Source organism: Leuresthes tenuis, unplaced genomic scaffold (genome assembly GCF_036924035.1).
Source record: "Leuresthes tenuis unplaced genomic scaffold, fLeuTen1.0.hap1 SCAF_17, whole genome shotgun sequence".
NCBI lineage: Eukaryota > Metazoa > Chordata > Actinopteri > Atheriniformes > Atherinopsidae > Leuresthes > Leuresthes tenuis.
In genome coordinates, this window is record NW_027325371.1 from 32,934,866 (window position 1) to 32,957,020 (window position 22,155).

Consider the following 22,155-nt stretch of genomic DNA (forward strand, 5'->3'; position numbering starts at 1 on the left):
GTGCTGCTCAAATGGTCTCTCCTTCATCATATACACAGTTATTTATACATCACCTTCCACCATGAAGCGTTGTCCCTTTTTGTTTCTCTCTTTGTTCTTAAAATCCTGTTATGCATGTCTAAACCAATCCATTAAATTAGATCATTTTGGCAGTAAAGCGATCTACAATGTGCTTGGTCGCAAAGCTGCTCATCTGTGGTAAACAGCTCTTCAGAAAGGCATTCTTCAATTGATTTCACTAATTTTATGTAATAATTTTGTGATTTCCTACAAAACTACACTTCTTCTCCCATCTGTCTGAGTATTTAATATTGTCTTGGTCCCGTTAAAACATGTATTTTTTCCATCTAATTCCTTGTTTGCTTTAAAACAAGTATTCCCCATTTTCTATCCCTTCAGTAGCCAACCAGTTTGTATGGAGTACACTGGAGCAACTTGACTGATGAATAAAACACTGCTTTTGTTGTCACCGCAAGGCTTCCCCCGTCGGTTGTTTCACTGAGACACTACTGAGTAACTACAACTCAACACAGTTACATACATACTAACAAACAAACAAACAATTATTTATCACAATTTTCTCATCTCTGTTTGAACGTACACCCAGGTAAATATTCCTGTAGTCTTCTCATACCGACTATGGACCCATTCATTGTTTAACTTCACTGTTTTGCAAATCCTAATTGAATATTACACATTGACATTGAACATTACTGGATAAGCAGGTCTTCATTGCATTCAGCAGCCTATATGTGAGCATCTATGTGTAAGCTGTTCTTCTTTGCATTTATCAGCAGCAAGCAATTCTTCATTGCACATGCATATGAAAATAGTAAAACAATTCCAATGCGTTAGCGAAACCTTCTATATCAGGAGTGTCCATCATGATGCTGGGAATAGAACCTCTTTCCCAGAATAGTTCAACCTTCATTTCTCAACTGATCATAACTCCGCAATGAGCACATTTCAAAGTATCATTCCTCTACATGTATTCAAAAATCTATGTATAAATGTTTAATATTTCTTATATTTGTTGATGTCATTCTGTGTGCATGTGGCCTGAACCCAATCTCTGTGTGGCAATTTTAATTTAAACAAGTTGAACTCTGCCTCTGATCATTTAAAAAAGGTGTGTACCAATATCAACCTTTCTCAGGTAATTACTGATCCTACAAAACCAAACTTAAGAGATCCTTCAAGGTTGTCCCTGATTGGCTCAATCTTAACAAATCAAAGGTAGAAAATCCGCAGTATCTGAACTTGGTGTTAGTTATCACTGCTCAATAGCCTGTATCAGAATTGCAAAAATGAAAACATTAGGTCCACGCTTGGTATCCAGATCCTGAAACATCTCCATGAGCAGGCTTTTTTTTTAACTGATCTGTTGAATAGTTATACTCATGACACTGTTAAAATCCCAGATGAAGATCTAGCACTTGACCATTTTTGTAAATCTTCTAATTCCATAGTTGATAAACACGCCCCTTTTAAAAAGTATAGAACTTAGAACAGGTCTAGTCCCTGGCTTTCGGCAGAACTGTCTTCTTTACTTATAAAATAAATAAACCTTGGATGCTAGCTGGGCATATGAGGGACCCGGGTCATTGCCTTGTTTTTAGGAAGCTTAGAAATAAATGTACAGCAGAAATAAGAAAGGCCAAGTCTGATCATTATCTAAATTTGATTCCCAGAGCTTACTCAGATTTCACAAAAGTCTGTCCTACTGCTCCTGTTTTTAATTAGACTTCTATGCCTTCGCAGTCGCAGCTTTGTCACTCCTTTTAAGCTTATTGTATGTTCTAAATGTTGTTTTAATCGTGTCTTCAAAAGTTTTTTGTTTTTTTCTGTCTCAGCTATTGTATATGAGATTATTTTCTCCATTTATCTCCAAGTTTAAATAAATGTTATTACTAGTGTGGCACTTTCTATGTCAAGGGGACAGTGGTGGTACTCTGTCCTGCATCATCTTTATTTCTGCTAATCCATGCTTCATACCATAAAATTTGGAATACTATAATAAGAGTAATGATTAATAATACACAGCTGGTTCCTCTTAACCCACAAAATCCTGGTAATCTGAATGGATGCCACGGCCTTTGTCCATCCATTTTCCCTGTCTTACTTTAGTCACACCCTATGTTCTCATGTTAGCCGTTGTTTTGTTCACTGAGGTTGAGAGAATTCCCCTTTGTAGTGTTAGAATAATTCTCTCAAAATTAGGCCCAGAGTGGCTGGATACGATTAACACAAAACATTTATTTCTTGCAAGAAAGAGACAAGTCCGCACAAATCCGCACAACCTGTCGGGAAGATCGCTCAGAGTTGTCTTCCTGACCAAATGGTGCTCCAGCTATTTATGTTGTTTATGCTTGCTGATCACACAATGTTATGAGAAAAGGTGCTTTTCTCACCATTCATTATTATGGGAAGGAACATTCAATGTTATGGGAAAAGGTGCTTCTCTCCCCGTTCCTTGTTATGGGAAGGAACATTCAATGTTATGGGAAAAGGTGCTTCTCACCAGTTAATATTATGGGAAAGACTAGTACCAGAGTCAAAACACTTTTTCTTGAATCATAGAAGAGGAAAAGATGGAGGGACTCTTCAGTCATAGTATAACTATATAATTTTTCCAACATTAGTCAGACTTTTGCCTCAGAAAACAGTGGTGGATAACTAATCTTTCCCTACTTCTGAAGGTTGTGGTACAATGTGATAAGTGAATCCAAGAAGTCCTTCAGCTGCTGTGGGTGATGTAAGTAGTACCTGAAATGGACCTTCCCCCCTTGGGCTGGACCAGTTATTTTTCTTTATCACTTTGATGATGATCCAGTCCCCAGGTTTTACTGTCTTCAGAGATTCCTTCACCGGTTCACCTGGAACAGACTAAACAGAAGAGATATCTCTACTTTTTAATATTTGTATTCTGCTAAGGTTTCTTCTCTTTTTCTTTTTTTTTCTTCATCATGTCAGTTGATGACTGTGTTTTGTTTTGTGTTTGAGTACAAATGGTCTTCCATACCTTTTCTCAAATGGAGTTCATCTTGTGCTAGTTGGAGGATGCATTTTTAGGATGGTAAACAGTAAACCCAATATTTCCCATTTCTTCCATGATTTTTTTCAGTCTTGACTTAATTATTCCATTGTGTCTCTCCACAAAACCTGCTGATTGTGGATGATATGCACAGTGGTTTCTAAGGTCTATTTCTAAGGTCTAGATGACATTGTTTACAAAGTGTGTCAAATTATCACTGAAGATCTTTTCAGGAATTTCAAATCTAGAAATGATTTATTTTACCCGTGCTTTTGCTACTGAGAGTGCATCTGCTTGTGCACATGGAAATATTTCAGTCCATTTGGTAAAAACCTCTGTTGTCACTGAGCAGAATCGTTTCCCTTAACATTAATTTAGTTCAATGAAATCTACACAATAATGAAATAATGAAATCCAAACAAATATGTTGAAAAAGATACACTGGCTTAGGGAATTATCTTCGTTTTGGTCTTAGATTGCCCTGTGGATTGTATTTTGCACATATTTGACCTGCTAGACAAAACTTTATTCATTTATTTATTCTAAAATAATTTTTTCAATAATTAGTAAAACCATATGCTATAAAAACCTTGTTCATTATTGCTTCCATCCCTCCTGTTGAGACATGTTATGGTCCATGGCTCAATACTGCAGCATATTTAAACAAATTCTTTGGCAGTATGGTTTTCCTTCCGGTCATTCATACGAGTCTATTGTAGATGACAATTGAATAACATCTAATAATGCTAAAATATTTGTAGTTTATACATTTAGCTGTGGATGTCAACATACCTGTTTTTCCAATGCTGTGTTAACACATGTACAGTTGAGAAGGCATACTGACTGTCAGTGTAAACGTTAACAACCTTTTTGTTATTTAATTTACAAGCTTCAGTTAAAGCTACCAATTCGACTGCTTGAACAGAGTAATTTTTTGGTAGTGGTTGTTTTAAGAAAACTTCAGTTTCTGTTACTACTGCAAATCCTGTAGCATGGTTTTACTAATTATTGAAAAACATTTTTTAGAATAAATAAGGAGAAATTGTCTAGTTATATAGTTACTCTAGATGGTATTTCCTTGGCTTCTAGTTCTACAGTGAGGAACCTTGGAGTTATTTTTGACCAGAATTTATCATTTGACGCACATATAAAACTGGTTTCTAGGACTGCCTTCTTTCACCTTCGTAATATTGCTAAAATCAGGAACATCCTGTCTCAGGGTGATGCAGAGAAACTAGTTCATGCATTTGTTACTTCAAGATTGGACTACTGTAATTCCTTATTATTGGGCTGTCCCACATATTCTCTGAAAAGCCTCCAACTTATCCAAAATGCTGCAGCCAGAGTTCTGATGAGATCTAACAGGAGAGATCATGTTTCTCCAGTTTTAGCTTCTCTTCATTGGCTCCCTGTTAAATTCAGAATAGAATTTAAGATTCTTCTTCTCACATATAAAGTTCTTAATGACCGAGCTCCATCATATCTTAAAGATTTAATTGTAAGATATTTTCCTAACAGAGCACTTCTCTCCCAAACTGCAGGTTTACTTGTGGTTCCCAGAGTTTCTAAAAGTAGAATGGGAGGCAGAGCCTTCAGTTATCAGGCCCCTCTCTTGTGGAATAAGCTGCCTGTAAATGTCCGGGAAGCAGACACCCTTTCCACTTTTAAGATTAGGCTTAAAACTTTCCTTTTCGATAAAGCTTATAGTTAGGGATGGCTCAGGTAATCCTGAAACATCCCATAGTTAAGCTGCTATAGGCTTAGACTGCTGGGGGACCTCATCTGTCACACCTTTCCTCACTTTGCTCTCTTTTTCCCCCTGTTTAATTTCAAAATTGATTTTATGTACATGTGACATTATTGTGATTATTAACGTATGTTTCACTGTTCCAACAGATATCCTTTGAATGGCGTTATTGTGTTTTTCCCCCCTCTTTTCCCTCTTTTCTGTCTTCTCGAACCCCAGCTGGTCGAGGCGGATGGCCACCCTTCCTGAGTCTGGTTCTGCCAGAGGTTTCTTCCTGTTAAAAGGGAGTCGTTCCTTTCCACAGTCGCCACAGGCACGCTCAGGACGGGAGATTGGACTGAAGACAGGCTTCGGTGCAATCTGTTGGTTTCCTTAGCTAGGATATTAATTTTTTGAATTGGCTCTATATGAAATAATGGATTATGATTACAATGAATTGAATTCCAATTGGCTTGAATTGGACTATATTACTTAAGTGCCTTGAGATGACAATTGTTGTAATCTGGCGCTATATAAATAAAATTGAATTGAATGGAATTGAATTTGTGCCTTCAGGGTTTTTTGCTTGACCTGTCGAATAAATATAGTTATTTCTGCATTTTCATAACGTATATCAGTTAAGTCTGGCCTGGGTAAAACACTGATGGTTATTTCTGACATGTAATCATGAGGCTTTCCATCTGTGGGGTAGGTAGCAGTGTGGATGGATTAAGTGTAGCACATCTCTCGACAACAAGGTGTGGCTGTGAAAGAAGAACAGTTATGTAGGAGAGATGTCTGGTAAAGATATTTTGTTAAGTAACCATATCACAGCCACTGCATGAGGTACCTTAAGTGTTAATGGGTGAAATAACACCATAATTGTTGATGCCTGCACTGCCAATGACTTCTGGCCATTGATTCAAAAGTACGATCTCGTCACTTTTTCCCCCTTTCAGTGGACATTTCATTAGGAGGACTGGACTGGACTCCCCCGTGCACGGTTTCAGCTCCGAACCTGGACGGCGGAAAAAACGTCGAGATCTGGTTTGAGGACCCAATTGTTGAGAAAATTCTCTCAATGAGACTCAGAGTTGCTGGAGTCAGTTAATGCAAAGGTTTAATCTTGCAGCAAGCTCAAGAATGTGTGTGTGTATGGGTGTATGTGTGCGAACGTGTGTGTGAGTTTGTGTGTGTGAGAGTTTAAAGAACCTGTTATCCACAGGCAGGTCTTAACTAGTATGGCACGGGTCCAGCCTGTCTCATCTTTTTTGGAAGGTCCAGCGCTCTGCCGTAACCCTTCTGTCTGTTTGGACTCTCACATACATTCGGTTAATCATAGAAAAACGAGAACAAAACTTTTTAGCCCCTTAAATTCATAAGACAGACATGGTGCAGTTATTTCCATTCTAGAAAATAAGAGTAATCACCACCATTCCTATAAATTCTGGATATTCTAACAATCTCAATCTTTTTTAAATGTTCGATGAAGCCCTTTGCTGTTCTGTTTAGAGACTCAGCTGATCATAAACCAAGTTTTGCTCTTGAACCAAGCTTCTAAACTCTTCACCTTTTTCATTTCTCAGTTAGTATTCTCTTTAAAACTGATTAAAAGAAAAAATAAATGAATGCCTATCAACAAATGTGGGATCTAAACTCTAGTGCTTCCTCTAAAATAATTTCCTTTCTCAATTCAGAAATTTGTGTGTGTAAGTCACAACACCCGTGACACCAAAACGGCTTTCTTTTCTCTCTTTTCTCTACACTTTGCACTGTGAGCACACACACCAAATCAGAAAGGCTTTTTTCTCTCTTTTCTACATTATGGACTGTGGGGACACAAAACCGCTCTCTCTTTTTTTTTTTTTGATTGTGTGCCAGGGCGTTGTCTCACGTATTAGATTATGCTTAAGTTACGAATGGGTTTATCAGTCACATCAGAATCCATACATACTGATCCTCCCGTAATAAAATGGTCGGATCTTATCAAACACACTTTGTTTCTTGTGACAAGTCAGCCAAACAGCGTATACACGTCAAGACACTGAATCAAGTTTGCCACAAGAACTCATAAGTTTGGCAGTATTGCTCTGCCGTCAGCAATCATACACCCATTTTATTTTCGTGAGATATGTGCAGGCACCTGTTCATCTACTGTTCTATCACTATGAATTAGTTTATCTATTATCAATAAGGATACTTCTACAACTACTATCAAAGTATGTCCGGACTTCTTATGTTGTCAGTTGCTATATATGAATATGTGGGTAGCTACTGACAAGCATTAAGCATGTCACACAGCCCAAACATTTAACATTTCAGGACACACCACACAGTTAACAACCACAGTGAAGTGTCAAAGCCCAAACATGTAACATTCAACAGGACACTTACACAACACATTCAAATCAAACAGTCAGACAACATACAAGAACATATACCCCAGCCGGCATTGCTCCCTGCCTATTTTCCGACAGCTCACTATGTGTGCGCACACCTTTATTCACAAACTCTTCAACTTATACTCTTTTACCGAAGCTGCTACAGCTCGATTGGCCGAATATCCTTAGATCCTATTTCGGTGAATTTGACATCTGCTTTACATGTAACAGATTAGCGGTTTGGCAGTTTTAATTTAGTTTGAGTGAAGGAATTCATTTTATAGCAAAATCCGAAATCGTGAAGAACTCATGAAAGTAAGCTTATTCTCGGATTCCTGAAACTTTAGATTTGCTCTTTCTTTTACTGCAAAGTACAACGTTTTTTTTTTTGTTTAAATCTTTCTAGACATGGTAAATATGAAGGACAAAGCAGTTTTAACATAGTTTGAGTGAAGTAATTCATTTTATAGATAAAATCCCAAGAGTCTGTTGAGAAAAGAGAGTGAATGCGAAGTAGACTTTAACACGGCTATGGGAGCGAGCCGAGTGCGGGCTAACCGGGAGAATTGCTTGAAAGAAACGCGACACCGAATGAGCGGTCAGAACAAAGCCTCAATACGGTGTTCCCGTGGTGTTTGTGGCTGCCTTGTCTTTTTCACAGAGTAAAAGACAAGGCAGCCATCGAATAGTGGCCGATTGTTCCTACTTGGTCAGCCGAGGAGCAAGGGGGGGGAGCAAGCCTCTCAACCAAGCAAAGCTCACCATGGGGAAGGTGGCTATGCCAACTAGCCTGCTGCCCTGCTCCCACAGTGACGGATAATCGTACTCTGGTTTCTCTTCATAACGTACAAGTCTTTCGCCTTTGACTAAAGACTTCCGTGGAGAGCAGCACTAATGAGTTGTTTCTATTTTTGGCAGGCTTTACCTTTGCGAGTGATGTCGTAATGAAGAGTCACCCGGAGCGACGTCTCCAGCTGGTAATGATTCTACGGACATTTTGACATCAATAGATAAGAAACTATCCAGCTTCGACACCCGTATGTCTCTGTTAGAAATTCTACACAGAGAGTTCCAGGCATTACGGGAGTCGTTGGAGTTCAGCCAGCAACAGGTGCAGACGCTGGCTGCAGAAAACACAGCCCTCAGAGGATCGGTGAAATCACTCACCGAAGGAATCTCTGATGAGAACAAGAGGATGAAAGAATCAATTATTGATCTCCAGGCTCGTAGTATGAGGGAAAATCTGGTGTTTTCTGGAATCCCGGAGCAGGCAGACGAGGACCCTGAACTCGCAGTGAAAAACTTAATCCAAAATCAGCTGAAACTTCCAGGAGATGTAGTGAAAAACATTACTTTTCACCGAGTCCACCGCCTGGGAGGGAAGAGACCTGATGCCTTCCGACCGAGACCGATTGTGGCCAAGTTCGAGCATTTCCAACAGAAGGTCCAGGTGAGGGGCCGCGGCAGGGAGCTGAGAGGAACGGACTTCAGCGTCAACGACCAGTTTCCCAAAGAAATCCTGGAAAGACACAGGGTTCTGTTCCTCATCCGGAGAAAGTTCATGGAAGGAGGCTCCCGAGCTGTCATCGCGGTGGATAAATTATTCATCAACGGACAGCTTTACCGCGACCAGGAAACCACTCCTTGGCTCTTCTAAACTCCAGGTGATCTGTATTCGTTAACTTGTATGAATCATTTCACTGTAGATGACATATAAGTAAGATGAAATAATCTATCCAATTCACAGTTATCTATCAAGGCAAAATATATAGCTCACTGCCAGTCTCACCAGCACAGGATATTTGCAGTTCATATTTGTTTATTTGGGTATGTTTTTTTGTTTTTGTTTTTTCTATCTCACACTTCCACTCTTTTGCACTGTTTTTCTATTCTGTCTTTCTTCCCCAACCCGCTGCGTTTCCACCTTAATAAGTAATGTTAACAAGCACGGCGCACATAGAGTTTTGAGCAGAGCACATAATGAAGTTCCACACAGCATCGACAGCGCAAGTACATATTGTAGCAAGCTCATACTGACAACTGAAACACCAACAATGGCATGTTCATGGAAGCATATATGCACACACACGCACGGGATGCTTTTAGCAAGCATCCAGCACTCACTGCGTTAGTCTGAGCATGTCCACGCTGAGGTTTATCTCATGGAATGTGCATGGAGCTGGGTCAAGGGAGAAGAGATTAAAAATCTCCAATAAATTGAAGGATTTACAGGCGGACATTGTTTTATTACAGGAGATTCATTTATCAAAGACTGTAGCTGATGTTCTCACCACAGCACAGTTTCCTCATGTGTACTCAGCCTGTTACAACTCCAGACAAAGAGGTGTAGCCATTCTGATAAACAGAAGAGTAAATTTCACCGTAAACAACACAGTTATAGATCCAGAAGGTAGATTTCTAATAGTTAATTTATCTATTCAAAATATGAATTTATGCATTGCAAATATATATGGTCCAAATGTGGATGACCCCTCATTTTTTCACTCCTTTTTCACTTCACTCTCTGATCACTCAGATAACACACTCATCATAGGAGGGGACTTTAACATGGTATTAGACTCAGGAGTAGACAGACTCAGTACTTCAGGAAGTCAGTGGAACTGGCAGTCCACGAATATTGTTAAACAGTATATGAAAGATTTTGGTCTTTGTGATGCTTGGCGCTCCCACCACCCCACTCTTAGAGAATACATCTGTGTTGATACCTGTCTGTGTGGCTGTTTTGCCCATTAACTCACCGGTACACCACTCATATTCAAGAATAGATTATTTCTTAGTTAGCAGTTCCTTGATGAGGGATATTTCAGACACCAAAATCCACCCCATCACTATCAGTGATCATGCTCCAGTTTCTATCACACTGAAGAATAACAGAGTTACACCACCAGCTAGGAATTGGAGATTTAATACATCATTACTAAAACACCCTTATTTTATTAATTATTTCAAAAGGGAATGGTCTGTATATTTAGAAAATAATGACCTGCCAGGAATGTCAGCTTGTACTCTCTGGGAAGCCGGAAAAGCAGTTATGAGAGGCAAAATAATCTCTTTTTCATCAAATAAGAAAAAGAGGGAAAGTTCAAGGATATCAGATTTAGAACTCAGGATTAAATCATTAGAAATTGTCTACAGTACCTCCAAAGAGGAACACATACTGAATGAACTAAGAAAAGCTAAACTTGAATTAAACTAAATTATTGATAAACAAACACAGTTTCTGATACAAAGACTTCGTTTGGAGAACTTTGAGTACGGCAATAAATCTGGAAGGTTCCTAGCTAACCAACTAAAGAGAAACAGAGAAAACAACAATCACTTCTGTTAAAGACTCAAAAGGAAATGTCACCCATGACCCCGATGTAATCAACAATGATTTTAGGGACTTCTATAAAACCTTATATTCATCACAAAATGATCCATCAGACAGTAACATAGATCAGTTTCTTAGTAATATCAACCTTCCAAAATTACAAACCGAACAGGCAATGGCTCTGGATTCACCTCTCTCAATAGGAGAACTCCATGAAGCCCTTCAACATATGCCTAGTAACAAAGCCCCGGGACCACATGGTTTTCCAGCAGAGTTCTACAAAGAATTTTGGACTTTTTTGGCACCTGCATTTCACAAAATGGTAATACAAGTTAAGCAGAATGGCAGATTATCCCCACACATGAACTCTGCTAACATTATCTTGCTACAGAAACGAGGAAAAGACCCCATACTTCCATCCAGCTACCACCCAATATCTCTAATAAATGCAGACCTCAAAATAATTTGTAAAGCCCTTGCCAAAAGAATGGAAAAAATAACTCCACTTATAATACATCCTGACCAGACAGGTTTTATAAAGGGTAGACACTCATCCACTAACACTCGCAGGCTAATTAATCTCATAGACTATTCTACCATCAACAACCTGGAAACCACAATAGTCTCTCGAGATGCAGAAAAAGCATTTGATCGAGTGAACTGGAAATTTTTATTCGCAGCATTAAACAAATTTGGGTTTGGGTCACACTTCATCAACTGGATAAGGATATTATATAGCTCCCCAAATGCGTGTGTCAGGACAAATGATCAAACCTCTCCAAGCTTCAGTCTGCAGAGAGGTACAAGACAGGGTTGCCAACTTTCTCCCTCACTTTTTGCTATTTTCATCGAACCTTTAGCAGCTGCTATCAGACAAGATAGAAATATTAAAGGCATCCAACCCCAAAATATTGAGCATAAAGTAAGTCTTTATGCTGATGATGTTTTACTTTTCCTTCAGAACTCTCAAACGTCTCTCACTCACACGATCACACTCATAAATACATTCTCAGCACTTTCTGACTACTCTATCAATTGGTCTAAGACCACAGTTCTGCCCATTAACTGTAGAGTCCAGAATATACCTGCGATCACTTTACAGTCAGGAAATATTAGATATTTGGGCATAAACATTTCCTCCAGGCTCTCAGATCTAACAAAGCTAAATTATGTGCAATTATTAAAGAGAGTAGAGGACGATCTCTCTCGTTGGAAGTCCTTACCTATATCACTTATGGGGAGAGTTACAACCATTAAAATGATGATACTACCAAAAGTTCATTATTTGTTCTCAATGATCCCCATAAAACCATCTGCTACTTGGTTTAAGTCACTAGATTCATGCATCTCCAAATTTCTGTGGAAAAACAAACCACCACGTATTAGTTTAAAAACCCTACAGAAGACCAAGGACTGTAGTGGAGAAAAGACACAAACCGAATTTTACGGACCATGGACAGAATCAGAGGTGACTGGACTCCCCTTGACAATTGCCCACAGAGACCAAAAAATACTAGGGATCAAATTTAATACAGAAGGAAAAGGAAAAACAAATTGGCCAGATATTGTGGGGAAAATAAGGAAACGACTAGGGTTTTGGGGACTCAGAGGACTGACTATGGAAGGCAGGATTTTAATTATCAAAACAGTTATTTTACCTCTGCTGTTGCTTGCCAGTTCTGTCTTTACGCCACCTCAAAGAGTTCTTTTAGACCTGGAACGATCCATCTTTTATTTTTTATGGAACTCCAAATGGGAAAGGTTGAGGAGGGAAGTACTGAAGAAGCCAAAAGTGAAAGGAGGGAAAGCAGTACCAGATCTGTATTTGTTTTTAGGAAGTCTCTTTACCTCTGTCCAATTAAAGTGTGCAATTAACCCATCCAAAAACCCAGCGGCAGCTGCAATGGCAATATTCTGGATGGGGGCCTACTTGAGAAGACTACGACTTTTACCATCAGACCTGAAAGTACCTGTGTCTTTTAATCTAACAGAAAGTTATGCTTTTATAAAGACATTTTTAAACCATTTTAATTTAGAACAAGAAGATGTACAAGTTTTAACGTGCCATCGATCTTTGGTCTCTATTGTGCAGGAGCGGGCCCCAGTGAGTCCAGTGCGTGGGCTCACTATTGGCGAGCCCTCAACAGTTTGGCGCAGTGTGAACCTTTCAGCTCTTCCGAACAGACTTTGGGATTTGCCATGGATGGTGGCTCATGAGTCTCCCAGTCAGATCTGTCATGCACTCCAGGGGTATATCGGCGACGGCCACCTGCCCCCGTCCAGGTTGTGGCGCGCCTGAGACGGGGAGGCATCTCTTCTGGGAGTGCAGTGCCGCTGTGGACTTGTGGGCAACAGCCGACTCCTTAAATTTCCCGTACTTACCAGCAAGAGAGGTCCTGTCAGCACAACTGGTGCTTTATGGGGTGAGTCAAAATCAGAACCTCAGGAAAGAGGAATTTGTTAAACAGTGGTTCACCCCATGCCGCCATCAAAGACACCATATGGACCTCAAGAAACTTGCTGGTAAGAAGGCACAAGCAGATTCCCCCCGTGGCTGTGATCCAGATGGCAGTAGCAACAGCCGAAGAGGCTGCAGCTGGAGGCGGTAGGCCAAGGCTGCAGCCACAAAGAAGCATCGCCTCTGTGCTCACTCGGACGAAGGAGCCGGAGTCACACGAAAAAAAGGTCCAAGCAGCAGCAGACTGGCTCTCCGGGTGAGGCAGGTGAGAAGGAGCAAATGGGCGGGGATCTCCCCTGAGCACTGTGATGGATCTGAGAGGTCTGCTGATCGGAGGAGCAAAATGGGATTCACACTGCGCCAGCAGGGCTATAACATGACCAAGATAACTGTTTTCTAAATATACGATGAATTTTGAATATTTACTAAAATGATACATATATCTTTTAAACTGTTTTTTAATTTAAAATTTTCCTGTTTCTATGGAGTAATGTTTTAAAAAGATGAAAAGATATATGTGCAAGGTGTGAAAATTGTCAATAAAACAGGAAAAAGAAGAAAAATCTGCACTGAGCACTCTTCAGCCCTTTTAAATGGTATGACTTTGCACTCTCGCACGCTCCAGCAAGCACCATTCAAGCAACAACTTTGCACTCCAGCTTCGAACATCGGCACAGTCGCAACAAGTAAGGCGACTCTACTCAGAGAAGTCACTCTGCACAGTAACAAGATTTCTTTTGCACAGACAGAAAGGGCTTCACCCGCGAAGGTAAAGCCTGCCAAAAATAGAAACAACTCATTAGTGCTGCTCTCCACAGAAGTCTTTAGTAAAAGGCGAAAGACTTGTACGTTATGAAGAGAAACCAGAGTACGATTATCCGTCACTGCGGGAGCAGGGCATCAGGCTAGTTGGCATAGCCACCTTCCCCATGGTGAGCTTTGCTTGGTTGAGACGCTTGCTCCCCTCCCTTGCTCCTCGGCTGACCAAGTAGGAACAATCGGGCCCTATTCGATGGCTGCCTTGTCTTTTACTCTGTGCAAAAGACAAGGCAGCCACAAAAACACCACCGGAACACCGTATTGAGGCTTTGTTCTGACTGCTCATTCGGTGTCGCATTTCTTTCAAGCAATTCTCCCGGTTAGCACGCACTCGGCTCGCTCCCAGAGCCGTGTTAAAGTCTACTTCGCATTCACTCTCTTTTCTCAGCAGACTCTTGGGATTTTGACTATAAAATGAATTCCTTCACTTAAACTATGTTAAAACTGCTTTGTCCTTCATATTTACCATGTCTAGAAAGATTTAAACAAAAAAAAACAACGTTGTACTTTGCAGTAAAAGAAAGAGCAAATCTAAAGTTTCAGGAATCCGAGAATAAGTTTACTTTCATGAGTTCTTCACAATTTCGGATTTTATCTATAAAATGAATTCCTTCACTCAAACTATGTTAAAACGGCTTTTACCTTCATATCTATCAATGTCTAGATAGATTTAAACAAAAAAAAAACAATGTTGTACTTTGCAGTAAAAGAAAGAACAAATCAAAAGTTTCAGGTATCCGAGAATAAGCTTATTTTCATGAGTTCTGCATGATTTCGGATTTTACTATAAAATGAATTCCTTCACTCAAACTATGTTAAAACTGCTTTTAACTTCATATTTATCAATGTCTAGATCGACTTCAACAAAGAACAACATTGGATTTTGCAGTAGAAGAAAGAGCAACACTCAAGGATCAGGAATCCGAGAATAAGCTTCTTTTCATACGTTCTGCATGATTTGGGATTTTATGTATAAAATGAATTCGTTCACTCAAACCAAGTTAAAACTGCTTTGTCCTTCATATTTATCAATGTCTAGATCGACTTCAACAAAGAACCACATTGTATTTTGCAGTAGAAGAAAGAGCAACACTGAAGGATCAGGAATCCGAGAATAAGTTTATTTTCATACGTTCTGCATGATTTGGGATTTTGCTATAAAATGAATTCCTTCACTCAAACTATGTTAAAACTGCTTTGTTTTAACATAGGTGTGATAGAACACTAAAAGCGGAAGTGTTCTATCGAAAGTGTTCGGATGCAAGAAGGTCTGAATGTCCAACCATAATTTGTAAAAACCGGGGAAGAAAAGGCTCGAAAGCCCGACTATACACCATCAAAAGCGGGAGCAGAAGGGTTCAGCTGCAAGAAGGTCTGAATGCCCATCAGTAATTGCTAGAAAACATGAAGGAAAATTTTCGAAAATCAAACCGCACATGCTCATAAGTGGGAGCGGAGGTGTTCAGCTGCAAGAAGGTGTGAATGTCCACCCATAATTCCTGAAAAATGGGTAAAAAAAAGAAGCGAATGCCCAACCATACATCATCAAAAGCAGGAGAGGATGTGTTCGGCTACAAGGTGTGAACGTCCAACCAAAGTTTGTAAAAAGCAGCTAAGTAAAGGTTCAAATATCCAACCAAACATAATCAAAAGCGGGAGCAGAGCTGTTCGACTGCAAGTAGGTGTGAATGTCAGATCGTAATTGGCAAAAAGCTGATGAGAAATGGTGAGAATGCCCGACTATACACCATCAAATGCGGGAGCGGAGTTGTTCGGCTGTGATTAGGTGTGAATCTCCTATGTGTGAATCGGGCATTCGAACCTTTTCTTAGCCGCTTTTTACAAACCGTCTTACAGCTGAACACCTCCTCTCCCTCTTTTGATGATGGTGCGGTTTGATATTCGAAAATTTTCTTTCATGTTTTCTAGCAATTATTGATGGACATTCAGACCTTCTTGCAGCTGAACACATCCGCTCCCGCTTTTGATGGTGTATAGTCGGGCTTTCGCACCTTTTCTTCCCCGGTTTTTACAAACTACGGTCGGACTTTGACACCTTATAGTAGCCGAACAACTCCGCTCCCGCTATTGATTGTGTACAGTCAGGTATTTTAACCTTTTCTTACCCGCTTTTTACCAACTATGGTCGGACATTCACACCTTCTTACAGCGGAACACCTCCGCTCCCTCTTTTGATGGTGTATGTTCGGGCATTCGAACCTTTTCTTAACTGCTTTTTACAAACTTTTGTCGGACGTTCACGTCTTCTTGATGCCGAACACCTCTGCTTCCGCTTTTGATGGTGTATATTCAGGCATACGAACCTTTTCTTACCCGCTTTTTACAAACCATGGTCGGACTTTCACACCTTGTAGCTGAACAACTCCGCTCCCTCTTTTGATTTTGTACAGTCGGGTATTTTAACCTTTTCTTACCCGCTTTTTACCAACTATGGTCGGACATTCACACCTTCTTACAGCGGAACACCTCCGCTCCCTCTTTTGATGGTGTATAGTCGGGCTTTCGAGCCTTTTCTTACCCGGTTTTAACAAATTATGGTTGGACATTCAGGCCTTGCAGCCGAAAACCTCCGCTCCCTCTTTTGATCATACATTGTCGGGCATTCGCACCTTGTCTTACCCGCTTTTTACAAACTCTAGTCAGAAATTCACACCTTGCAGCTGAACCAACTCCGCTCCCTGTTTTGATCATGTATGGTCTGGCAATACTACCTTTTCTTACCCGTTTGTGAGTAATTATGGCTGGACATTCACACCTACTTGTAGCCGAACACCACCTCTCCCACTTTTGATGATGTATGGTCCGGCATTCTAGTCTTTTCTAACACATTTTTCAGCAATTATGGTTGGACATTCACACCTACTGACAGCCGAACACTTCCGCTCCCGCATTTGATGGTGTATAGTCGGGCATTCTCACCCTTTCTCATCAGCTTTTTGCAAATTATGATCTGATATTCACACATACTTGCAGTCGAACAGCTCTGCTCCCGCTTTTTATTATGTTTGGTTGGATATTCGAACTTTTTCTTAACTGCTTTTTACAAACTTTGGTCAGACGTTCACACCTTCTTGCAGCCGAACACCTCCGCTTTTGATGGTATATATTCGGGCATTCGAACCTTTTCTTACCCGCTTTTTACAAACCATGGTCAGACTTTCAAACCTTCTTGTAGCTGAACAACTCCACTCCCGCTATTGATTGTGTACAGTCGGGTATTTTAACCTTTTCTTACCCGCTTTTTACCAACTATGGTCGGACATTCACACCGTCTTACAGCTGAACACCTCCTCTCCCACTTATGAGCATGTGCGGTTTGATTTTCGAAAATTTTCTTTCATGTTTTCTAGCAATTATTGATGGACATTCAGACCTTCTTGCAGCCGAAAACCTCCGTTCCCTCTTTTGATCATACATTGTCGGGCATTCGCACCTTGTCTTACCCGCTTTTTACAAATTATAGTCAGACATTCACACCTTGCAGCTGAACCACCTCCGCTCCTTGTTTTGATCATGTATGGTCTGGCAATACTACCTTTTCTTACCCGTTTGTGAGTAATTATGGCTGGACACTCACACCTATTTGCAGCCGAACACCACTACTCCCGCTTTTGATGATGTATGGTCCGGCATTCTAGTCTTTTCTAACACATTTTTCAGCAATTATGGTGGGACATTCACACCTACTCACAGCCGAACACTTCCGCTCCCGCATTTGATGGTGTATAGTCGGGCATTCTCACCCTTTCTCATCAGCTTTTTGCAAATTATGATCTGACATTCACACATACTTGCAGTCGAACAGCTCTGCTCCCGCTTTTTATTATGTTTGGTTGGATATTCAAACTTTTTCTTAACTGCTTTTTACAGACTTTGGTTAGACGTTCACACCTTCTTGCAGCCGAACACCTCCGCTTCCGCTTTTGATGGTATATAGTCGGGCATTCGAACCTTTTCTTACCCGCTTTTTACAAACCATGGTCGGACTTTCACACCTTCTTGTAGCCGAACAATTCCGCTCCCGCTATTGATTGTGTACAGTCGGGTATTTTAACCTTTTCTTACCCGCTTTTTACCAACTATGGTCGGACATTCACACCGTCTTACAGCGGAACACCTCCGCTCCCTCTTTTGATGATGGTGCGGTTTGATATTCGAAAATTTTCTTTCATGTTTTCTAGCAATTATTGATGGACATTCAGACCTTCTTGCAGCTGAACACCTCCGCTCCCGCTTTTGATGGTGTATAGTCGGGCTTTCGCACCTTTTCTTCCCTGGTTTTTACAAACTACGGTCGGACTTTGACACCTTTTAGTAGCCGAACAACTCCTCTCCCGCTATTGATTGTGTACAGTCAGGTATTTTAACCTTTTCTTACCCGCTTTTTACCAACTATGGTCGGACATTCACACCTTCTTACAGCGGAACACCTCCGCTCCCTCTTTTGATGGTGTATGTTCGGGCATTCGAACCTTTTCTTACCCGCTTTTTACAAACTATGGTCGGATATTCAAGCCTTCTTGTAGCCGAACACATCCACTCCTGCTTTTGATGATGTATGGTTGGGCATTCGAACCTACTTGTGTCCCGCTTTTCATTAATTATGGGTGGACATTCAGACCTTGTCGCAGCCAAACACCTCTGCTCCCTGTTTTGATCATGTATGGTTTGACATTCGAACCTTTTGTCACCCGCTTTTTACTAATGTCGGCCATTCACAGCTTCCTCTCCACCATACTTGTATGGTGGGATATTCACACCCACTTGCATCCGAAGAGCTCCGCCCCCACTTTTGTTGATATTTAGTCGGTCATTCGAACCTTACCCACTTTTGGCGAACTATGGCCTTCTTGCAGCCAAACACCTCTGATCTCGCTTTTGATGATGTATTGTTGGGCATTCAGACCTTAACCTGCTTTCACCAAATATAGTCGGACATTCACACCTTCTTGCAGCCGAACACTTCCGCTCCACCTTTTAGTGTTCTATGGGGCATTCACACCTTTTTTTTCACCGCATTTTATAGATTATGGTTGGAAATTCTCACCCACTCTCATCCGAAGACCTCTCCTCCCACTTTTGTTAATATATAGTCGGGCATTCGAACCTTTTCTTACCCGCTTTTTACAAATTATGGTCGGACATTCACACCTACTTGCAGCCGAATACTTCCGCTCCACCTTTTAGTGATGTATGGTTGGCATTTGCACCTTTTCTTACCCTCTTTTTATACTGATTGCTGAAGATTAAGTTGTTCTTTCTCAAACTACAAAATTTTTTTAATTGTTGAAACTTGATTTGAAGTGGATAAATAAGGAGGACAAACAGTTTTAAGTCAGGCTGATAGAAGGAATTAATTTTATAGCAAAATCTGTACTTCGTCATATGTCGAGAGATGCTTATTGCTGAAGAAGTTCTTTCTCATTCTACAAAGTAAAACGTTGTTTATCGTTGAAACTTGATTAGACATGAATAAATATGAAGGACAAAGCAGTTTGATAGAAGGATTTCATTTTATAGCAAAATCTGTATTCCTTCATATCTCCTCGAGAGAAGCTTATTGCTGAAAATTAGGTCTGGTTCTTTTTCATACTACAAAATACAGTGTTGTTTATTGTTGAAACTAGATTAGAAATAGATAAATATCAAGGACAAAGCAGTTTTAACTTGGTTTGAGCAAAGCAATTCATTTTATAGCAAAATCCGAAATCGTGCAGAACTCATGAAAGCAAGCTTAAACTCGGATTCCTGAAACTTTAGTTGTTTTTTTTGTTTAAATCTTTCTAGACATGGTAAATATAAAGGACAAATCAGTTTTAACATAGTTTGAGTGAAGGAATGCATTTTATAAGCAAAATCCCAAATCATGCAGAACTCACGAAAAGCTTTTTCTCGCTTTTCACTGCTTTTTACAAACTTTGGTCGGACGTTCACACCTTCTTGCAGCCGAACACCTCCGCTTCCGCTTTTGATGGTGTATATTCGGGCATTCGAACCTTTTCTTACCCGCTTTTTACAAACCATGGTCGGACTTTCACACCTTCTTGCAGCCGAACACCACCTCTCCCACTTTTGATGATGTATGGTCCAGCAGTCTTACCTTTTCTAACACATTTTTTTAGCAATTATGGTCGGACATTCACACCTACTCACAGCCGAACACTTCCGCTCCCGCATTTGATGGTGTATAGTCGGTCAATCTCACCCTTTCTCATCAGCTTTTTGCAAAGATCTGACATTCACACCTGCTTTTGATAATGTATGGTTGGGCATTCGCACCTTTTTTTACCCATTTTTCAGGAATTATGGGTGGACATTCACACCTTCTTGCAGCTGAACACCTCCTCTCCCGCTTATGATCATGTGGATCATCAGAGGAGGAGGAGTGGCAGCTGTCTTCAGATCAGGGTTACTAATCAGTCCTAGACCCAAGATTAGTTTTAGCTCTTTTGAATCTCTGATTCTCAGCTTTTCCCACCCAAAGTGGAAATCACAAAAACCTCTTGTGTTTGTTGTTGTGTATCATCCACCTGGCCCTTATTCTGAGTTTCTGTCTGAATTCTCAGAGTTTTTATCCCAGTTAGTGCTGAGTACAGATAAAGTCATTGTAGTGGGTGACTTTAATATTCATGTAGATGTTGAAAATGACAGCCTAAATATTAACTTTAATTCTATATTAGACTCTATTGGATTTTCTCAAAGTGTTCACAGACCTACTCACTGCCTTAATCATACCCTTGACCTTGTGCTGACTTATGGCATTGAGAGTGAACAGTTAACAGTGTTCCCTCATAACCCTGTCTTGTCTGACCATTTTTTAATAACTTTTGAATTTACATTACTGGACTACACGGTTTCTGAGAAGAATTCTACATATAGAAGGTGTCTGTCAGAGAATGCTGTAACCAGATTTAAAGAGTTGATTTCATCATCCTTTTCTTCACTGCCATGTGCTGATATGACAGAGGACGGCTACCTAAACTTTACTCCAGTAGAACTTGATTCTCTTGTTGACAGCACTATAGCTTCAATGCGTACAACACTGGACAATGTTGCCCCTCTGAAAAGGAAGGTAATCAGTCAGAAGAGGTTGGCTCCTTGGTATAATTCACAGCTGCGTGCTTTAAAGCAGACTGCAAGAAAGCTGGAGAGAGAGTGGCATTCCTCTAATTTAGAAGAGTCTCTTAGTCTGGAAAGATAGTTTAATAACGTATAAGAAAGCACTTCGTAAAGCTAGAACTGCTTATTATTCATTATTGATAGAAGAGAATAAGAATAATCCCAGGTTTCTTTTCAGCACTGTTGCCAGGCTGACAAAGAGTCCGAGCTCTGTTGAGCCATGTATTCCTTTAACTCTCAGCAGTGATGATTTCATGAGATTCTTCATCAATAAAATTGTTTCTATCAGAGAGAAGATTAATGGAATCCTTCCCATTATTATCACTGATGTATCATCAAGTAGAGCAGCTTTAGAAGTATCTTTCGAACCTGAATTGTATTTAGACAGCTTCTGTCCCGTTGATCTTTCTGAGCTAACAACAGCAATAGTCTCTTCTAAACCATCAACTTGTATGTTAGACCCAATCCCAACCAGACTGTTCAAGGAGGTTTTCCCCTTAATTGACACTTCCATATTGGATTTGATCAATCGGTCTTTGTTGATAGGATATGTACCTCAGACTTTTAAGGTTGCTGTAATTAAACCTTTACTTAAAAAACCTACTCTTGATTCAGAAGTGTTGGCTAACTATCGACCTATATCCAATCTCCCTTTTTTGTCTAAAGTTGTCTAAACTTTGTGATCATTTACATAGAAATAATCTGTTTGAAGAGTTTCAGTCAGGATTCAGAGTGCATCATAGCACAGAAACAGCACTGGTGAAAGTTACCAATGATCTCCTCTTAGCCTCTGATAGTGGACTTGTGTCTGTGCTTGTCCTGTTGGATCTCAGTGCTGCATTTGATACGATCGATCACAGCATTCTGTTACAGAGACTTGAACATGTTATTGGGATTAAAGGAACTGCATTAGGCTGGTTTAAGTCATATTTATCTGATAGATTCCAGTTTGTTCTTGTAAATGAAGAATCTTCCTCACACGTTGGAGTAAGTCATGGAGTTCCTCAGGGTTCTGTGCTTGGACCGATTCTTTTTACTTTATACATGCTTCCATTAGGTAACATTATTAGACAGCATGGCATAAATTTCCATTGTTATGCTGATGATACTCAGCTGTACTTATCTATGAAACCAGATGAAACCAACAGGTTGGTCAGACTACAAGCCTGTCTTAAAGACATAAAGACCTGGATGACTCAGAACTGTCTGCTTTTAAATTCAGACAAAACTTAAGTTGTTCTCTTTGGACCTGAGCGCTTCAGG

The 22,155-nt window shown here is 40.2% G+C and overlaps 2 non-coding genes across 2 annotated transcripts; one reads left to right on the plus strand and one right to left on the minus strand.

Annotated features, from left to right (window-relative positions):
• The first annotated feature begins 7,963 nt into the window (after positions 1-7,963).
• On the plus strand, positions 7,964-8,078 carry LOC140274174 (U5 spliceosomal RNA). The gene has a single exon (XR_011908151.1). It is a non-coding gene; the product is annotated as a U5 spliceosomal RNA (small nuclear RNA).
• A 5,613-nt stretch (positions 8,079-13,691) lies between these two features.
• LOC140274123 (U5 spliceosomal RNA) lies at positions 13,692-13,805 on the minus strand. The gene has a single exon (XR_011908104.1). It is a non-coding gene; the product is annotated as a U5 spliceosomal RNA (small nuclear RNA).
• Between the last annotated feature and the right edge of the window lie 8,350 nt (positions 13,806-22,155).